The sequence below is a fragment of the Heterocephalus glaber genome, unplaced genomic scaffold (assembly GCF_053883595.1).
Source record: "Heterocephalus glaber isolate CG9 unplaced genomic scaffold, H.glaber_assembly_v1.0 deba00001457, whole genome shotgun sequence".
In the NCBI taxonomy this organism is placed as follows: domain Eukaryota; kingdom Metazoa; phylum Chordata; class Mammalia; order Rodentia; family Bathyergidae; genus Heterocephalus; species Heterocephalus glaber.
Window position 1 is genome coordinate 7,735,991 of NW_028258305.1, and position 18,788 is coordinate 7,754,778.

Here is an 18,788-nt window from a genome sequence, read left to right on the forward strand (position 1 = left end):
TAGAACACCTGGTATCCATATATAAAAAATGAACCTCAACCCTTTATTTCCATACATGAAAATAACTTGAAGGGATCTATGAACCTAAATATAAAAGCCTAAAAGTATAAAACTTTAAGAAGAAATTATAAGGGAAAATGTTTATGAATTCAGGGTAGGCAAGAACTACCTAGGATACAAAAAAGATGATGCATAAAAGAAAAAACTTGATAAATGAGATTCCATCAAGATGTAGAACTTTAAATGACATCATTGAAATGAAAAGTAGTCCTTAAACAGACCATATTTCCAATGCATATAACCTATGACCAGAATATATAAAGAATTCTTAGAGCTCATTAATAGACAACCCAATTTAAAAGTAGACATAAGAAGATGGTAAATAGCCAGTATAGCACAAGGAAAGGTGTGCAACTCTAGAATCAGAAAAATACTAATCAGTACAATAATAAGATTGAATTATACACTCATCAGGGAGATGAAGTTAAAAGTTTTTAAAGCCTTGACATGACTTTTTCTTTTTGTTGGAGTCTCCCCCTTTGCGTTTAATTTGTCATGCCCAATGGATTCATTCTGCTGGGTTTCCTGGGGTTGTGATCCTCATTGTCTTTTCTTAGGGTATTGTCTAAAATTTTTTGGAGTGCTGCTTTGGTATTCATGAAGTTCCTGAGGTGCTCTTTATCATCAAAGTATCTTATTTCTCCATCCATTTTGAAAGATAGTTTTGCAGGGAACATTAATCTGGGTTGGCGGCTGTTTTCCTTTAGGGCTTGAAATACATCACTCCAAGCTCTTCTTGCCTTAAGGGTTTGCATTGAAAAGTCTGCTGTGATTCTGATGGGCTTTCCTTTGTATGTGATTTGTTTCTTTTCTCTCACTGCTTGTAGAATTTTGTTCTTCTGTTGGATTTCTGGAATCCTAACTATTATATGCCTATGTGTAGTTTTTTTTTGATCAAGGCTATTTGGAGTCCTATATGCCTCGCTTATCTGTATGTCAAGTTCTTTTCCCCTCCCTGGGAAGTTTTCTGCCATCACTTCTGTGAAGAGTTTTTTTATGTCATCTGCACTCTCTCCTCTTTCTTCATTGACTCCAATCAGTCTTATGTTGTTATACTTTGCATCATCTAGCAGCTAGCTGCTGGATTGATTTCTCATGTTCCTTTACAATTTTAAAGCAATTTTTCTTTTCCTAGTCACTAATTGCAATCTTTTCTTCTATATCTGAAATTCTATCCTCACATTGGTTCTTTCTGCTGAGCAGACTTTCGATGGAGTTTTTAATCTCCTGGAAATCTGTTTGCATCTGTTTTATAGATTCCATTTGTTTCCTATGTTGGGATTCCATCATGTTCCTTAGATCCTCTATTTTTTTTATCTGTGTCCTCTCTAGATTTATTAATCATGTCTTGCACCATGAGCACAATCTTTGGTGTTAACTGAGTAATTATTTCTGATTTCATTTTTCCCAGATCCTCTTTTGTTGCCAGTTCAAAGAGTCCAGGTGGTTGAGTATCAGATTGTTCCATCTCATTTCCCTTTGGGGTTGCTGTAGGTGATCCAGAAGTCTGTTTTTGAGGTTTATTTATGTGTCTTCTCATTTACACGGGGGGGGGGGGGGCGTTGCTTCTGGTGCCAGCGCGGCTCACCTTCTCTGCCCTAGGAGCTTGGGATGGCGGTGGGGGAGCTTCCTTCCGGTGATTCGGTGTTTTCAGCGTGACTCTAGGTTGAACTCTTCGGGTCCGCACCTGCGCCAGCTAGGGTGCGTTCCTTGAGCCTGGCACCCGCCCAGAGCAGGAAGTGATAATCCTTGAACTCCAGCATAAAGAATCTACCAAGAAATGATCTTAGTTGTTCAAAAATAGGATAAAGATTTAAATTAGTGTATTAATAGCTGGTTTTTGAGCACCTACCACGTACCAGACATTTTCCATATATAACATTTATCTCTGAAAAATCTAAAGATTTGGTATTTTACTGATGACTGAGGCTGAAAGAGGTTGACTGCCTCAAGACTCACTGCTAGTATTTGGGAAACTGGAATTTGAATTCAGCCTTGTTTAAAAAGTTCACATTATGCTGATGTATCAGTATGATTGATTATTGGGAAGCCCTTAAAATAAGAATTTTTATGACTATCAATGTAAAGTGTATATTAAAATAATGCAGAAATGTAAAACATAACATTAAATCATCATTTACATAGCAAAACTCAGAAAAAATAGTGGCAATTTAGAGCAGTAAAAGGTTTAGATAAATTTATACCTAAGTATTTTACTTTGTTGCATCTATTATAAATGTCATTACCTTTGCAATTCTGGTGTCAGTTCACTATTAGTGTCTAGAAATACAATTGACTTTTGTGTATTGAACTTGTATCCTGCAGCCTTGCTGAACTCACTCACTTATTAATTCTAGGGTTTTCTCCTTACAGATTTCTTGGGGCTTTCTTGGTAGACATTCATGTCATCCAAAAATGAGAAGTTTTTTTTTCTTCCTTTCCAATCTGTATGACTTTTCTTTGTTTTTCTTGTCTCCACCAGGTTAAGAATATTAGTTGTAGGTTTTTTCGAGATGCAATTTATGATCATGTTTTGGAAAGTCCCTTCTGTCCCATTTGCTGAGTATATTTTTTCCGTGTGTGTCTGTGTGTGTGTGTGTGTGTGTGTGTGTGTGAGATAATCCTTGAACTCCAGCATAATCTGCCAAGAAACAATCTATTACCGAAAGAGGAGTGTGCGTGTGTGTGTGTGTGTGTGTGTGTGTGTGTGTGGTACTGGAGATTAAACCCAGGGCCTCACATGTTAGGCAAGCATTCAGCCACCAGCTATATCCCCCATCCTTTCTTTTGTTTGCTTGTTTTTTTTGTTTTTGTTTTTGTTTTGGTACCAGGGATCGAACTCGGGTCCTTGTGCTTGCGCAGCAGGCAGCAAAACCACTGATCTAAATCCCTGGCCCATTGCCCAGTCCACCTTTATTTTTGTTGTTCGTACTGGGGACTGAACTCAGGTTCTTGTGCTTGTGAGGCAAGAGGCAGAACCACTGAGCTAAATCCCCGGCCCTCCCCAGTCTTTTAAAAAAATAATTTCATATTGAAACAGCATCTCACTAAGTTACTCAGTTTGGCTTGAATATGTGGTCCTGCTACCTTAGCCTCGAGAGAAGCTGGGATTACATATGTGTGCCACCACACCCAGTGAGTTTATTTTTTATCATGAATTGACATTTAATTTTGTTTTTTAATTTTTTGGTGCTGAGGACCAAACCCAGGGCCTCATGCTTGCTAGGCAAGGGCTCTACCGCTGAGCTAAATCCCCAACTCTGACATTTAATTTTCCTGCATCAGTTAACATCATGTGATTTTCCTTTAGACTGTCACAATGATATATTACATTGATTTTCAAATATTGAATTAGTCTTACATTCCTAAAATAAAACCTGGTCTTGATGTGTTCTTTTAAGAGTATGACTAGATTTAATTTGCTAATATTTTGTTGAAGATTTTTCTTATGTTATGAGAAGTATTAATTTGTAGCTTTCTTGTAATGTCTGCTTTTGGCATCATGGTAAATAATGGCTTCAAAAGTCTTGAGGTGGCTTGTTCTTTTTTCGTTCCTATTCTATTTTGAATAAGTTTGGAGTAAGTTGTAGTCTGTAAGAAATTGATCCCTTCCATCTAAGTTGTTGAGCTTAAGTATGTATAGTTTTTCACATCAGGTCATGTTTTTTGGGGGGGGCCTATTTTTAGTTAGGGTGTTGTGGTCATTTACACTTAATGATATTAATATTTGGGGGATTTGTGTCAACCATTATTTGTTTTTCTTTTTGATACCTGTGGTATTCATTCCTTTGTTCTTCCTGTCCTGTCCTTTTCTTTATTTAAACATTTAAAAAACACTTTGTTGAGATTTTTACTGTATCTGTTTTTAGTAGCTGCTCTAGAGAATACAATATGCATAACTGTTATGGCTTGTATCTAGATATCCCCCCAAAGCCTCATTTGGTCATAGATGGGGCTTTTCAAAGATGGCTAGATCTAGGGTTTATGTCACTAGGATCAAGAACATGATGCTGGGATTGATTCATGCTGCGATGCTAGGATTAAGGGTGTGTGATTATTAAATTAGTCCACTTATTGGGTTGGCACCTGCCCTAAGCAGGGTAGCCTAGATGGAATATAAAAGGGGCAGAAAGAAGCTGCTATGCTTGCTTGTCTCTTGTTGCTTGTAGCTTCTGCTTTCTGACTGCCAAGAACTGCTTCTCCTCTGTGATGTCCCTCTGTCATGCTACTTGGCCTTGGAGCCAGTCGACTACGGACTGAAAACTACAAACTGTGAGCCAAATAAACCTTTCCTCTTTTAATTTGGGGTATTGAATATTTTTGTCTCAGCAACTAGAAAAGTAACTAAGACAATAACTTTCACTGTCTATTTAGAATCAGTGTATTACCACTACTAGTGAAATGTAAAAATATTATTGTTCCATAGTACTTCCAAGTATGTAATATCTCTAATCACTGAAAAACCTGCTGGGGATTAGCTCAGTGGTGCTGCCACCTGCTTCACAAGTGCAAGGTTCTGAGTTTGATCCCCAGTACCCCCCCAAAAAGAAAAGAAAAACCTCATCAGAATTATTATATAACTTTTGCTCTCGACCATCAAACATCTTTTAAACACAAAAGGAAAAAAATTATTAAAATTATCCATATATTTACCATTTCTATTACTCTTCCTTCTTTCCTGATCATTCAAGTTTCCTTTTAGTAAAAGCCGATTTATATGATCTGAAGAAAAACCATAGTAGCTTTCCTTTTAGTATCATTTCTCTTTTACCTGAAAACTTTTTTCTTTTCCTTTCCTTTCCCTTCTCTTCCCCCCTTCCCTTTTCCTTTCATTTTTCCTTCTTTTCTTTTTTGCAGTATTAGGGATTGAACCCAAGGTTTTCATAATCAGCTACATTCCTAGCTTTTTTTTTTTTTTTTAACTTTGATACATGATCTTACTAAGTTGACCAGGCTGGGTTCAAATGTAAGATCTTGCCTCAGCTCCCCAGAATGCTGAGATTACAGGTATGTACCACCATACCTGGCTACTTTCAGGAACTCTTTTATAGCAGGTCTGCTAGCAACAAATTCTGTAATTTTCAGTCATCTGAGAATGTTTTACTTCATCTCTTACAATTATGTTTCTGGTCCAATATGTTCAGGGGTCTCCCTTGTCACTTGTGCTCCAATCTACATACAAGTCATAGATCACCCTCAAATACTCAGCCTACGAACAGTGTTACTTGTTCTTTTTTTCCCCCAGTACCACAGATTGAACTCAGAACCTTGCACTTGCCAGGCAGGTGTGGCGCCACTGAGCTACATCCCGGCCCTCACTTGTAATTTTACTTACATTTTAGACCAGTGATGGTGAACCTTTTAGAGACCATGTGCCCAAACTGTAACCCAAAGCCCATTTATTTATCACAAAGTACCAACACAATTACACTTTAATACTGATGTTTTCATTTAGAAAAAGCAACTCACACATTAACATCTTTGTTTTAAAAGAAAAACACAGTAACAGAGCTTTCAATGATACAAACAGCTTTTTATTGAAAGGTAAAAGTTTGCATTTGGCATGCCTTCGCACAAGTAAGTGATCTTTGCTGGTGTATGCATCCTGATAATTTGTCAAATCTTGGCTGAGGCAATTTGGCTCATGGGCCCTTGGCACAAATGCCATAGGTTCACCATCTCTGTCTTAGACCATAAAAAGCCTGGAGGCTACATTCTTCTCCAATATAATGGCTTCTCTGAACAAATCCAAGTCTCTGCCTTTCCACTTCAACACTCCCACTCAACGTGGAGGATGAAGATTTTTGCTTCTGTCAGAGAAGACTACCCCCTTCCCAAGTTCCTGATCTCACTCCCTGGATAACTTTTGTTGGTTTACTCCAGCCACTCATAGCCAATACATCTCTCCCTTGTCAACCATGGACACTTGATTTTTCCTTGACTCACAAAGACATTACCCATTTCAAGAAAACAAGACCAACATGCATCTCAGCCACAACTTTCCTCTTTTCAACCATTGACAGCAATGGCATTTGCCACTCAACATTTCTTCAGGGGAGCCATCAGAACTTTCACAACTGATACACAATATCTCCTTTTCTATCTTCATATTACTACTTGTTTTACTATCCCAGGTGTGTTCTTTGTGGAAGTAAAGCCTTCCTTCATTCCACTGTGTTTGTTTAATAGCTTATCTTGCCTCTGGTATAGAGATTGCTCCAACAACAGCCTTTTCCCAATTCTCCTTTCCACCTCCATCCAACCAAAAAAGGTGATTACTCTAATCCCCTTCTTGGTGAGCTTGGAAATTGCCAAGAAGATGTGATAGGAGCTACAGACCTTGGAGTAGCCTTATACACCTTTTACAGCCTCTCCTTCAGGCCTTGAGAAATTGGATGGATTCCCTGGCCGCAGTGGCCCTGTGGGATCAGAGAGATCTGGATGTGCTGACTGCAGCACAGGGAGGTCTCTGCGTGGCTTTGGGAGAGTGCTGCTGTCACTGTGTTAGCCACTCAGGTGTTGTACAGCAGACTGAATGCCCTCCTGGATCAGGCATCCTGATTGGGAGAGCAAGGGTTGAATGGTTGGTTGTCATGGAATTGGGGATGGCTTTCCTGGTTACTACCCCTTCTTGGCCCACTAACAGGAATTTTTCTCTTACTTTTGTTTGGAATCTGTCTACTTGTCTCACAGAGCTTATCTTTTTCAGAATCCAACAAATCTATCTGCAAATGATGTTTCAACAGGAATTCTACCTCTCTCAACTGCTGGAGACTCCAACTATGCCCCTTCTAACTCAACCCTTAAAAAGGCATAGTGGCACATTCTGTAATCCCAGCACTCGGGAGGCTGGAGGATCTTATGAGTTTGAGGCCAGCCTGGACTATATAGTGAGACCGTGTCCCATTTAAAAAAAAAAAAAAAAAGAAGAAGAAGCTCAATCTTTCAACCTTATAGCCAGTTGCAAATCACCCAATCCACCCACAGCCAAACTCTATCCTAGATCATTAAATCCAATCGGTTTTCTCCAGCCCTTAAATTAGGATGAGAGTTCCATAATTCCCTATAAGCAGGAATGATGGCAACTCTCAGGAAGCAGCCTCAGAAGAACAGACCACCAGCCCTCAACATCCCATGAAGATTTTTTATGGAAATTATGTCTCTCAGGAGGAAGTCAAAGCAGGAGATGGCTGAGGAGGGGGCTGGAGGAGGAGGGGACAGCCTGCTTTGAACCCCACTTTCTGAGGCTAGGTCTACCTTCTGAGTTAAATGTTGTCCCAGGAACAGGACACCCAGGTCTGGATACAGTGGGAAAGAGTAACCAGGTAAGTTAGCTTGTGCAGAGTGAGTCCGTGGATATGCACCAGGTGGTCTGGCTGTCCTAACCCTAGTTGCCATGTCAATGACTTTGCATATTTTACCCCTGCTCCTTGGGCTTGAGACACTGTAATTCCTCAGGGGCCCTGAAGGGTCTGGAACTCCATAACCTGATGGAGGGGCTCAGTTGAACCGCTCATTGGTGGGAATCACACCTCTGACTGCTCCTCAACCCCACGCCAAACCCTGAGACTGCGAGCCTTCTAACCTGGGCCCCCCTCATGGCCATGGGCTCTTCTTGCTGGCCCTCTCCTGTCCTGTGGAGTGTATCTTTTCTATCTCTCTTTTGGATGAATCTTTGATCTTGCTCCTCAGAAAGAGAGAGGAGGGAGGGAGGGAGAGAGAGATCATCTCTTGGAGAAATGGAAGGAGGGAGGAATTCTTATATTAGTATCAGAATCTAAACTCAAACTAACACAAAAAATAAGGGAGATATATTGGCTTATTTAGCTGGAAAGACCAAAGGTAAAGGGAGCTTTAGAGGTGGTTTATTTAGGGGATTTGTTATCATGATGAATCCAATTCCTTTCCATTTTTCTGATAGCCTGCTGCTCTTCAACTTCATTATAAGGTTAGCTTCCTTTTTTGTAGCAAAAATCTCGTTCCTCACATAGTCACATCATATTGCCCAGAAGGAAAGAAAGCACTGACTTCTGGTGGTTTTGCTAACTATTCCAGTTTGTCCAGGACTGTCCTGAATTTATCACTGAAAGTTCTATGTGGAGGGAAACCAAGTGAATAGTTATCTACCACATAGATGTCTCCAAATAATTCAGGACCTTTTTTTTGTTTTGATAGGGTCTCACTATGTAGCCCAAGTTGGCCTCAAATTCATAGCAATCCTCCTGCCTCAGCCTCCCAAGTGCTGGGATTACAGGCATGCACCACCATGCCCAGCAGGACCTTTGTCTTCAGAACCCCTCAGTTAACTTCTTACATCTCACTGGCTCAAATTAGAGCTTATTGCCCTTTAGATAGGAACTTACTGCCCTTTAGAGCTGACCCTTATTGTGGCAACAGGGATACAATTTCCTAATTGGGTAAGTAAAGCAGAGGTAACTTTTGGAAATAGGTAGAACTCAGTCTCTCAAACCCCATAATCATATGGTTGCTATAAAACTGACACACTCAGGATGTCCACTATAAGATTCAACTAATACAACACAAGAAACAGTTAGCATTTATAAAGTTAAAGCCCCAAATGAATCAGATGACTTTGTTATCCAAAAGTAAAAGATAAAAATTCTATTAAGACCAAACTTTTCTAGCTATAGGAAAATGTGTTAACAGATGTTTTCGCTAACAGATATTTTTGCTGATTTGTATAAGCAACAGTGCCTAGTGTTTCTTTTCACTGAAGGAGAATATGCCCCAATATTACCCATGAGATACAAGACGATATCATAAGTACAGGCTAGCACAAAACTACACTCTTGGATTCACACAACAATGTGTGTTAATTGACATTATTTTATTTTATTTGGTCAAATGCTGAAACTGGGGACAGCAAATACTGTGGGTTGTTTGGTTTTTGGTTTTTGGTTTTTTTGAGACAGGGTCTCACTGCGTAATTCAGGCTGGCCATGAACTGACTATGTAGCCCAGGTTTACACTGAACTCACAATTCTCCTGCCTCTGCCTCCCAAGTGCTGGGATTACAGGTGCATGCCACCATTCCTGGCTAATGTGACTTGTTTTGGCCAGTGAGATTGGAATGAACAGGATGTATGTCAACTTCCTGGCAGAAATTTTGAAACCCAGGGGTTCACTATGTTCTCTTTTCTCTCTGTCTTGATGACCAATTGATCCACTGTAGCATGACAGAAATAAATGTCCATGGTTCTAAGTCCTCAGGATTTGGGGGGGGGGGTGCATTTCTTACTACATAATAATTAGCCTATCCTATTGCTTCACCACAATTCTGTCCTCAAAAATTTAAGTCAAGAAGAGCAGAGAAACAGTTTACTGGCCTGGAGCCTTGGAAGATATTGTTCCACAAAGGCCAGAGATTTTCCAAAAGAATCTTGGCCATACCAACTCCTAGACAGAAAATTAGAAACCTGAGCATTGAACAAATGTTTACACTTAATTAGCATTATAAATGCTTAATTTAGTTAGCTTTTAATAATTGACTTTATTTTTATTTTTTTTACTTTTATTTCCATTTATTTTATGCCTAATTTATTCCCGTGCCATAAGTTTTTGTTTCTTCAGTTTCTTCTGGGATATCTTTTTCTTCTGTGCAACTTCCTCCTCTGGTTTAGGAACAGTTTGTTCCTTTTCAGTAAGGATCATCTCAATATGGCAGGGGGAGCTCATGTACGGGTTAATTCAGCCATGAGCTCTGTAAGCACGGCGGCACACCTTGGGTGCTTTGTTCATCTGGATATGTTCAATGACCAGAGAATTGACATCTAAACCCTTAAGCTCAGCATTACTCTCTGCATTTTTAAGCATGTGCAGCAAAAATTCAGCACTCTTTTTGGGCCACCGGCCTGTGTCCAGCCCCACTGTTTGGCCTGGGCACACCTACCAACTCCACCATTGTAACGCCGGAATGGCACACATTGTTTCTTTAATGTGACATCCTTCAGATACTTGGTGGCCTTTCGGATATGCACACCCTTGATGGCCTGGGCAGTTTCACGGGTGTTCTTAAAGTGAACACAAAGATTTGAGCCTCTTGATTTGCATGATTTTGTGGGGTTTTCTGGGTCAAGAGAGTATTGAACCATTTTCACAGGTCACCTCTGGGCGCTTACAGGAAGAGAATAATTGACTTTATAATAAATACTTCATGCAAATGTATACATTTTGAAATGAAATTATAAATTATAATTCCATTATACATAATGATAAATTCCATTATCTATAAAAATAATACTAACAATATTTGAAATGAAGTCTTTTATGTGACTCTGGTCACTTCAAAGAGAATGTCAACCCAAAAACACCAAACAAACACAAGGTCACAAGGAAAATGATTTTATCACTTCATGAGTTTACTTAGAAATTCCTACTTACTTGCCCTAGAGACTCTGATTAATAGGTACTTTGGAAACCACTGTTTAACTGAATCTCTAGTTCAGCAGATACAGAAATGATTAGTCCTCAACTCTTGAGCTGTAGTTGTCCCTTTCAAATATTAGTCAAGAAATGTTGGAATGCCTGCCATACCCACAACTCTATGGAAACCACTTTGGCCATACTTTCAGACAAAGAAACTGGCTGGGCTATTCTTCAAGTACTTGTCTTCTATTTCATATTTCCTTGTAATCTCTTCCAGTTTGTACTTGACCAAGGGGCAGTTAAGCTGACCAAGTGGATGGCAAATGGTTACTAAGACAATCGTATTCTTTATAATTCTGGCAATTGGAACTGAGAAATATGACGTTAGTTTGCAGTGAGAAAAGTAGGGGGAAATGCCTAAAGGGAAGCAGAGATGAAGAGAAAACCTGAATTGTGTTAGGGGAATACTACCCAAAGGAGCCTCCAACCTCTGCAGCTGAAGGATTATCAAAATAGCCTGGTTTTAGAGTTGTATCCTATGACTTCTGTCTTCATGAGGCTTAGCTGTTCCAAGATTTCTGCAGGATTTTTTACCTCTCTCCTTGGCTCATGCAGCATGTAACCAATTGTCACTACTTGGGAGGGCTTGAATAAGTCTTTATTGCTAACACACACATATACATACATGTATCTATGGGGGACATGGTCCATGACTCCCCAGTTGATGCCTGACACCAGTATGTTTTTTCCTATACACATACCAGTGATAAAGATTATCTATTATTTTAAAAGATCATCTGTTAGGCACAGTGAGAGACTAACAATAATAGAACACTTATAATATGCTATAAAAAAGTTAGTGAATGTGGTCTCTCAAAATACTATACTGTTCTCACCCTTCTTGTGATGTGAGATGATTTACAATGCCTATGTGATGATGAAGTGAGTGGATGACTAAGCACTTGTCACACCTTGTGACTGTAACTTGCAGTACGAGGTGTGACAGCAAAATTAGCATGAATTTTTCCTTTATAATTTCATGGAGAGAAAATCTGTCCTCACTGTAGATCTCAGCAACTGCAGCATATGATATTTTTCTTTCCTTACTAACCAAGAACTTTCATCTTTTTACTTACAGGAAACACTTTATGGCTACTTATAAGCATCTCTAAATTGTCACCATCCCTATTTTTGTGCTTTACAGCCATTTATTTATTTATCATTTATTTATTTTGAGACAGGGTCCTACTAGTATTCTAGGCCAGCCTTGAACTCACTATGTAGCCCAGGCTGGCTGCAAACTAACAATGATCCTCCTGCCTCAGCCTCCCAAGTGCTGGGATTACAAGTGTGCATCACCACACCCAGTTTAGGGCCATTATTAAGTAAAAGAAAGCCCAAGCTTTCTGTGATACCAGAGCAGTTAATCTCATATTGAGACAGCTGCTTAAACTGAGGAAAAAGCTGAACAAAACCTCTATCTTCACTCGCTCTTAGTTACTTGCTTTAGTTGACTTTAAAAATCACTAACTTTGGAAGTCATGCAGTTGACCAACATATGTACTCCTACTAAGTATGCCGCAGTCATGTGGGTTATGATGACAACCATTGCCTAGGTTACATTTCAGGGATTTGGAGGCTGTTTTTGTCTGGACCACTGACTCACTCTTTACTAGGGACTTTGCAGGTGTTGAATGGGTCACCCTTTCACCTTAGAAGGCCAAAACTACTCTGATTGTGCTGACACTGCCATCTTCCAGACATGCACTTGTGCAGAGCTAGGAAGTTTGATTACTCATGTGCAGACTGATTGCTTCACCTCCGATCAATTTCCCCCATCCCTAAAATTGTCCTGCTTCTTTATTCCATAAAAGACCCTTAAACTCCACCCTTGAGCAGGTGTGGGAGGGTGGATTGCAGACATGGGTTTTCCCCTTTAAACTTTGCTGCCTTTGGACAAACTCTCTTCCATAAAACTGTTCCTTCAGTGATTGGCATACTGTGTGACAAGCAGAACAAATCTGGTTTGGTGACACAGCTAAGTGACAAAGGGCAGGTAGCATATGCTGGACAAGGGGATGACTCATGTCCTGGGCAGGATGGAGCAGGAAAGTGTGATTTTTGCTATGCTATTCAGAATGATGCACGATCTAAAACTGGTGAATCCTTTATTTCTGGAATTTTCAACTTAACATTTTTAGACCTAGGTTAAACATGGGTAAATGCAACTCTGGAAAGTAACCACAGATCATGAAATTGGGTGAGAGCAGACTATTACATTCAGCTTTGAACACTGACCTGCCAGAAAAAGGAAGAATGACCTCAAAAGCCACTTATCAACTTTCAGGGCTGTCACTCCTTCCACAGGTGTGGGGCAGGCTTCTCCCTTCTGGGTTTCAGAGGGCAGGGCCTACAGGGAGCTGCAGAGGCAGCGGAACATAAACTATCTGTTTATGTGGAGAGTTTACCATTGAGAGAAGGTGTCACAAAATGGGGGTGCAGGGACCCAGCCATTTCATTGGGGGTACTCCAAAACACCATTGTGAGGTTTTTCACCTGAGACCTTTCCGTTGTTTTTGAGACAGGGTCACACTTTATGGTCCAGGGTGGCCTTGAATTCATGATCTTCTTGCCTCAGCCTCCCAAGTGCTGGGATTACAGGTGTACGCCTCCATGCTCAGCTTTACGTGAGGCATGCTGCAGGGTGTACTTCTTTTCCTACTTTTACTTGGTCCAAACTTGCTCTGCAGAGCCTGTTTCTTTTCCTAACTGTAATAAAACTTTCCTACTGTTTGTTCTTATCTTGACCAATTCTTTGCTCAGGACAGAAAGAATCTAAAAACCACCTCCAGAAGGAGACCACAGTCACTCAAAATCTAGTAACATACTGAAACTTATACAGACTGTGACCAAATAAACTTCTCTCCTTTCATTTTCAAGTGCTGGGTATTTGGTCCCAGCACAGAGGGAAATAACTAAGACAGTATCTTTGGTTTTTCTGATTAGAAAAGTGATGCATGCTCATTTTATAATCCAAGTGATAAAGACATATCTTATAATCCCAAACACCAGATAAAACCACAGGTTGGTTTGTGTTCTTCTACCAAATAGACTGGTGAGCCTACATTTATAAGATATATGATAGGGCCGGGGATTTAGCTTAGTGGTTCTGCCACCTGCCTTGCAAGCCAAGGACCCGAGTTTGATCCCAGTACCAAAAAAAAAAAAGATACATGATAAATAGAAGCAACAGAAAGATAACACTAAGTTGTTAACAGCAATTAACTCTGGACAGTGCGATTAGTGATTTTCTTCTTTCTTGTTTACCTGTATTTTCTAGTGTTTCTAGATAATTATTTTTGAACTTGTTTAATTATTTATCTGGGTTTTTTGAGATAGGGTCTCCTTATGCAGTTCAGGCTGGCCTTGAACTCACTATGCAGCCCAAGCTGTCCTCAAACTCAAAGTGATCTTCCTGCCTCAGCCTCCTGAGTACTCGGATTACAGGCATTCGCCACCATAACTGCCTGGCTTATTTTTGAACTTTTAAAGAAAAAACTGGCAATTTTTAAACTTATATGTCTTCCTTATATAACTATATGTAACTATCTTCAAATTTGCCTTCTTTCTGTAATTTTTCATCACTGAAAACAAAATTCCCTCTAAGAATATAATAATAAAAAGCTCTTTGATATCTACAAATAAGAAATCCAAAAAAAAAAAAAAAGGATCCAGGGGCCAGGGATTTAGCTCAGTGGTTCCACCGCTTGCCTTGCAAGAGCAAGGACCCGACTTTGATCCCCGGTACCAAAAAAAAAAAAAAAGGGATCCAATGAGTCAATATATACTACCCTAAGTTTCCATCACTTATGTAATTTGTGTTAAACCAAACAGGACCTAAGCCTTAGGAATTTCATGGACAAACATACTCTTTAATTTTTCCTTTGAGCATCACTTACCAGTTGGTCTGGAACTCTCTGGAAGTGTTAACTCTCCCAAACTTTGTGATTCTTGTCCACTCTCTGAGATTCTAAACCACGGGTGTCCAACCTTTTGGTTTGCCTAGGTCGCATTGAGCAATACACTTTCATCTATAATCTTTGGCATTTACTCACCAAGTCACACAAGCGCATGTAAGGTGTGATTACAAAGGTGGTCATTAGATTGTGACTGGTCCAAGAGGAAGTTAGCACCGAACCGTCCCGTTTGGTTGTCACCTACGCAGTCCACACGCGGGCACCACACAATCAAGTCATGAAAAATAATAATGTTAAATTTACAGTCTTGTGGCCACATTACTAGCTGTGGGCCGTGGGGTGGATGCACCTACTCTAAACGTTACTAATCTAATCTAACAAAGTTACCAATCATCGGCTATGAAGTGATATAATTAGATGTAAGGAACAGAATGAATTTACATTTGTTTACCGATTGTTTTTCTTTGTATTATGTGGATATGTGCTGGGGATTAAATCGGGAGCCTCGGTCAACGCTAAGCACCCATGCTACTACTGAACCAAGTCTCCAGACCCCAAATGTTTTAACCCCCTAAAATAACAAATCAAGAATCCGTATTTCACAAAGACTGCCTCTTTAAATGATCTCACATCAACACTTTTACCCTACTGATATCTCAAAGCCAAAGCCAACACATTTTGAATGACAATCACTCAAAAGCTGGTTATCAAGCTTAGTCAGGTCTATGCTCTTAACGAGGGCGATGACTCCCAGGAGAAAAAGGGAGGGTGTTGGCCTGTTGGACCCCAGAGTCTCTCCAGCTCCTAAAAGTCTCAGCGCTTCCGCTGTCCACCCGATCTTCAGTCCGGAAAATTTGGAACAGTGGGTCCCTCTGCACCCTTAGCGACCTGACTGCGGCTGACCCTTTCTGTCTGACACTCGCCTTCCGAGGGTCTGGCCTCCGGGGAAAGCCTCGCTATAACCCTGTGGCCGTTGACCTCAACGTGCAAGACTTACACGCACACTTCCTTCTTCAGGCCTTGGTCACTCCCCTAGCTCCGCCCAGTCCCGCGTTCCTGGCCAGGGAGTGGGCGTGAGGCGCCAGCGGCGGGATAGCTTTTGCGCATGCGCACAGCCCCTCCCTACCCGAGCAGGCCGGAAAACCGAGGCCCAATCCGAATGCCCCTAGCTCCGCGCCCCCGGGCCCTGGTGATCCCTTTGGGCAAGGGCTTGGGAACACAATAGCTCGTGAGCCAAATAGGCCCGTAGGAATTACCTTCCCGGGGACAGCCTCGTGTCTTCTCCTGTATGAGGAAGAAGTGGGAAACGCTGTGTGTTTGTTTTTAAACCCCTGGGTCTCCCCTATCTGTCTCAGGATAGAAACGGCCCTAGATTGCGCTTGGATTAATGGAAATGTGTAATTCGGCTTTCTTTATTTTTTGGTAATGGGGATCGAACTCACGTTTTTATTTTTTAAAAGACTGTTTCCTCCTCGTGCGGTCACAAGCCCTCCCGCCGTGGCCCAGAATTCCCCGGCGGCGTGGCGGGTTGGGCTTGTTTCCGGTCGCAGGGGGCCCGGGATCGGCGGGGCGAGGCGCGAGCTCCCGGAAGCCCCTTCTTCACCTTGCGTCCGCCTCGGTGGAGACTTCATCTGTAAGACCCAGGGCCTTACCAAGCGCTCCGAGGAGCTGACTAGTGAAGCACACCCAGGAATCCCAGCGGTGCCTTCAGAATGTAAGACCAAGAGCCTTACCAAATGCTCCGAGGGGCTGACTACAGCGATGAACAGCCGGGAAGGAACACACTGGACAAGTTGGAAAATAAAACAGACCTTTATTAGTCTGGCCAAACGGCACTCCCAAAGCAAAATAGCTTAGAGAGGCAGCTGGCTCAGAGCCCGAGGCTGTTTTTATAGGGGGTTGAGGGGGAAGTTAACATAGAATTAAAGAAAAGGGGACAAAGGTTAGTGGTCGACTGTCACGTATTGATGGTCAGCAGACATTTGCAGCTTGTTCTAAAAATTGTGGTGTCCGGAACATCAGTTCCGGGCAAACAAGGAGTTGAGTAGTTTACTTTGGGACTTTAGGTCTGTTACAGATTTTTATCTAGTGTCCCAAAACTAACAAGCATCTTTATCCATTAACTCACATTTAATCACAATGGGGCTGGAGAGAAGGAACAAAGGTTATGCAGTCCCACACATCCAGTGCACAATTTTTCCTCCGCAAATTAATAGTAACCAGTAGTTCCTTGGTATCTCCTGTTTGTAGAATATTGCTTTTCAAACATTCCTGTTTCTTGTCATAAAAGCAGTACAATAGCACATATAAGAGTATGCCGAAGAAATCCACAATTTTGCCCCCCAGGAATTACTTTATAAATTGTAGCGTTTTCATATATCCAAAGGTTTTGGTTGAAGCCGTTATCTCCCAGTAATACCTGTGTCTTTCCAGGTAAATTAGGTTATATATATTTTAAATTTTTTGTTAGGTATAGTTGATCAAATCATATACTTAAGGTGTTCAACATTCTTTGTTTTTTTAGAGGGCAAAGGGTTTATTTAGCTTACAGTTTGTAGGGGTTTCAGTCCATAGTTGGCTGGCTCCAAGGCGGGTGGCAGAGGGGCAATAGTTCGTGGCAGCAGCAGCAGACAGGAAAATAAACGAGAAGAAACTTTTTTTTTGGTACGGGGATCGAACTGGGGACCTTGCGCTTGGGAAGCAGGTGGTACCACTGAGCTAAATCCCTTGCCCAATGTTCAACATGTTTTGAGATACGTATACCTTGTGAAATGATTATTACAATAAAGCTAATTAACCTTATACATTTATAGCGATTCTTAATGTCCTTTGCTCAGAAACATTTCATTTCATCTCATTAGGTTTTTTGAGACAGGGTCTCCTTATGTAGTCTAGGCTGGCCTTGAATTTACTATGTAGCCCAGGCTGGCCTCGAATTCTCAGCCTCCTGAGTCCTGGGAGTACAGGCATGGGCCTCCATGCCCAGCTTTAGAAACATTTTATAATAGCGCAAGTCAAAAAATAATTTTAATGGCTGTATAGTTATAGTAATTTGTTCAGCCAATCCCTAATTAGTAGACTTTTGTTTATTACTTTTACAAGCAATGCCAGTTATATATTCCAACATATACTTTCCCATATTATTTTCTTACAATAAATTCACGAAAATATAATTACTAGATCAAAGGAAATGTATGTTTGTAAGATTCTGAATGTTAACGGACTCCCTAGAAATGTTAACAGATTCTCCCTAGAAATATATTTATTTTTTCCACCAACAAGAGCATGAGATTGTGGTATCTGTATTCCCTTGCTATCTTGGGTATTAGCAGTTTTCGTGATCATCTCTTTAAAAGGATCTGGTGGCATTTTCTCCCCATTTCTTGTTTAGTTCACTCCTAAATATATTTTAGCTGTTTCTCTTTTATGTTTTTCTTTTTACAATGTTAATATGTTTCTTTGTCCCCTTTACATTTTAATCTCCAAAAATTCTGCTTTCAGCTACTGAGACTGCCAAATGTCACTGACTTGTAAATGTGATACCAGTCTTCAAAATGCATTCCAAAATAACGTTTCCCACTAGACATATTTTTTTAGTCTATAACTTTAGTTGTTTTGGTGATGACTCATATGAGGATGACAGTGATTCATCTGATTTCAGTGAACCACAAGGATCCCAAAGAAGTATAGAATTTCCTATAACTTGATGTTTAAAAAAGTTGTCTTATATATGAGTAGGAACATGTGGTTTTCAACACATTTAGCTGATATTAAAAGATAGGATGAAGAAAACCACTTTCAATAAAACTAATTTTTGGATAAAAGACAATAAAACAATAGGGGGCAGAATTTGAATAAATATTAGGAATACAGTAGACAAAAATAGAGACTAAAGGAAACTGATGATTCACTCAGTGTAGGCACATAATTCGTTATCCAGCTCCTTTCTTGCCAGATGTGTTAAAGAACTCAGAACTGCTGCAATTTTAGACAAGAATATATGCCATGTATTCTAACACCCCAGCAGGATCCAGAGCACTACTTGTAATCAAATATATTAAGATTTAGTAAGATTAAATAAAGGCTAGAAATAATCATAAATGGCCAGTGATACAATCATTAGGTCAGATTTTGCCATGAACTTGTAATGAACTTAGGAAAAACTTGTAAGTTTCTAGAGCTATGGGGGATTTGGGGATTGTAGATACAGTAATGGTCTGTAGACCTGTGCAGGCAAATTATGTTTGGATTTCAACATCTAGCCAGCTCTGGGAATTGAATGAAGAGTATTTCGAAGTCTTGGCTGTGTTAAATAGTCTAGTGGTTTGGGGTGTTTAGTCTGAAGGCAGAGAGTACAATTTTAGA

At 40.4% G+C, this 18,788-nt stretch overlaps 1 long non-coding RNA gene across 1 annotated transcript in view; it reads right to left on the reverse strand.

The window, feature by feature from the left end:
* LOC147826936 (uncharacterized) overlaps nt 1–17,216 on the reverse strand; it is a 30,543-nt gene extending 13,327 nt beyond the window's left edge. Inside the window, exon 1 of the long non-coding RNA XR_015453086.1 lies at nt 14,562–17,216. This is a non-coding gene — a long non-coding RNA (uncharacterized LOC147826936). The remainder of the gene's footprint in view (nt 1–14,561) is intronic.
* Nucleotides 17,217–18,788: the final 1,572 nt, after the last annotated feature.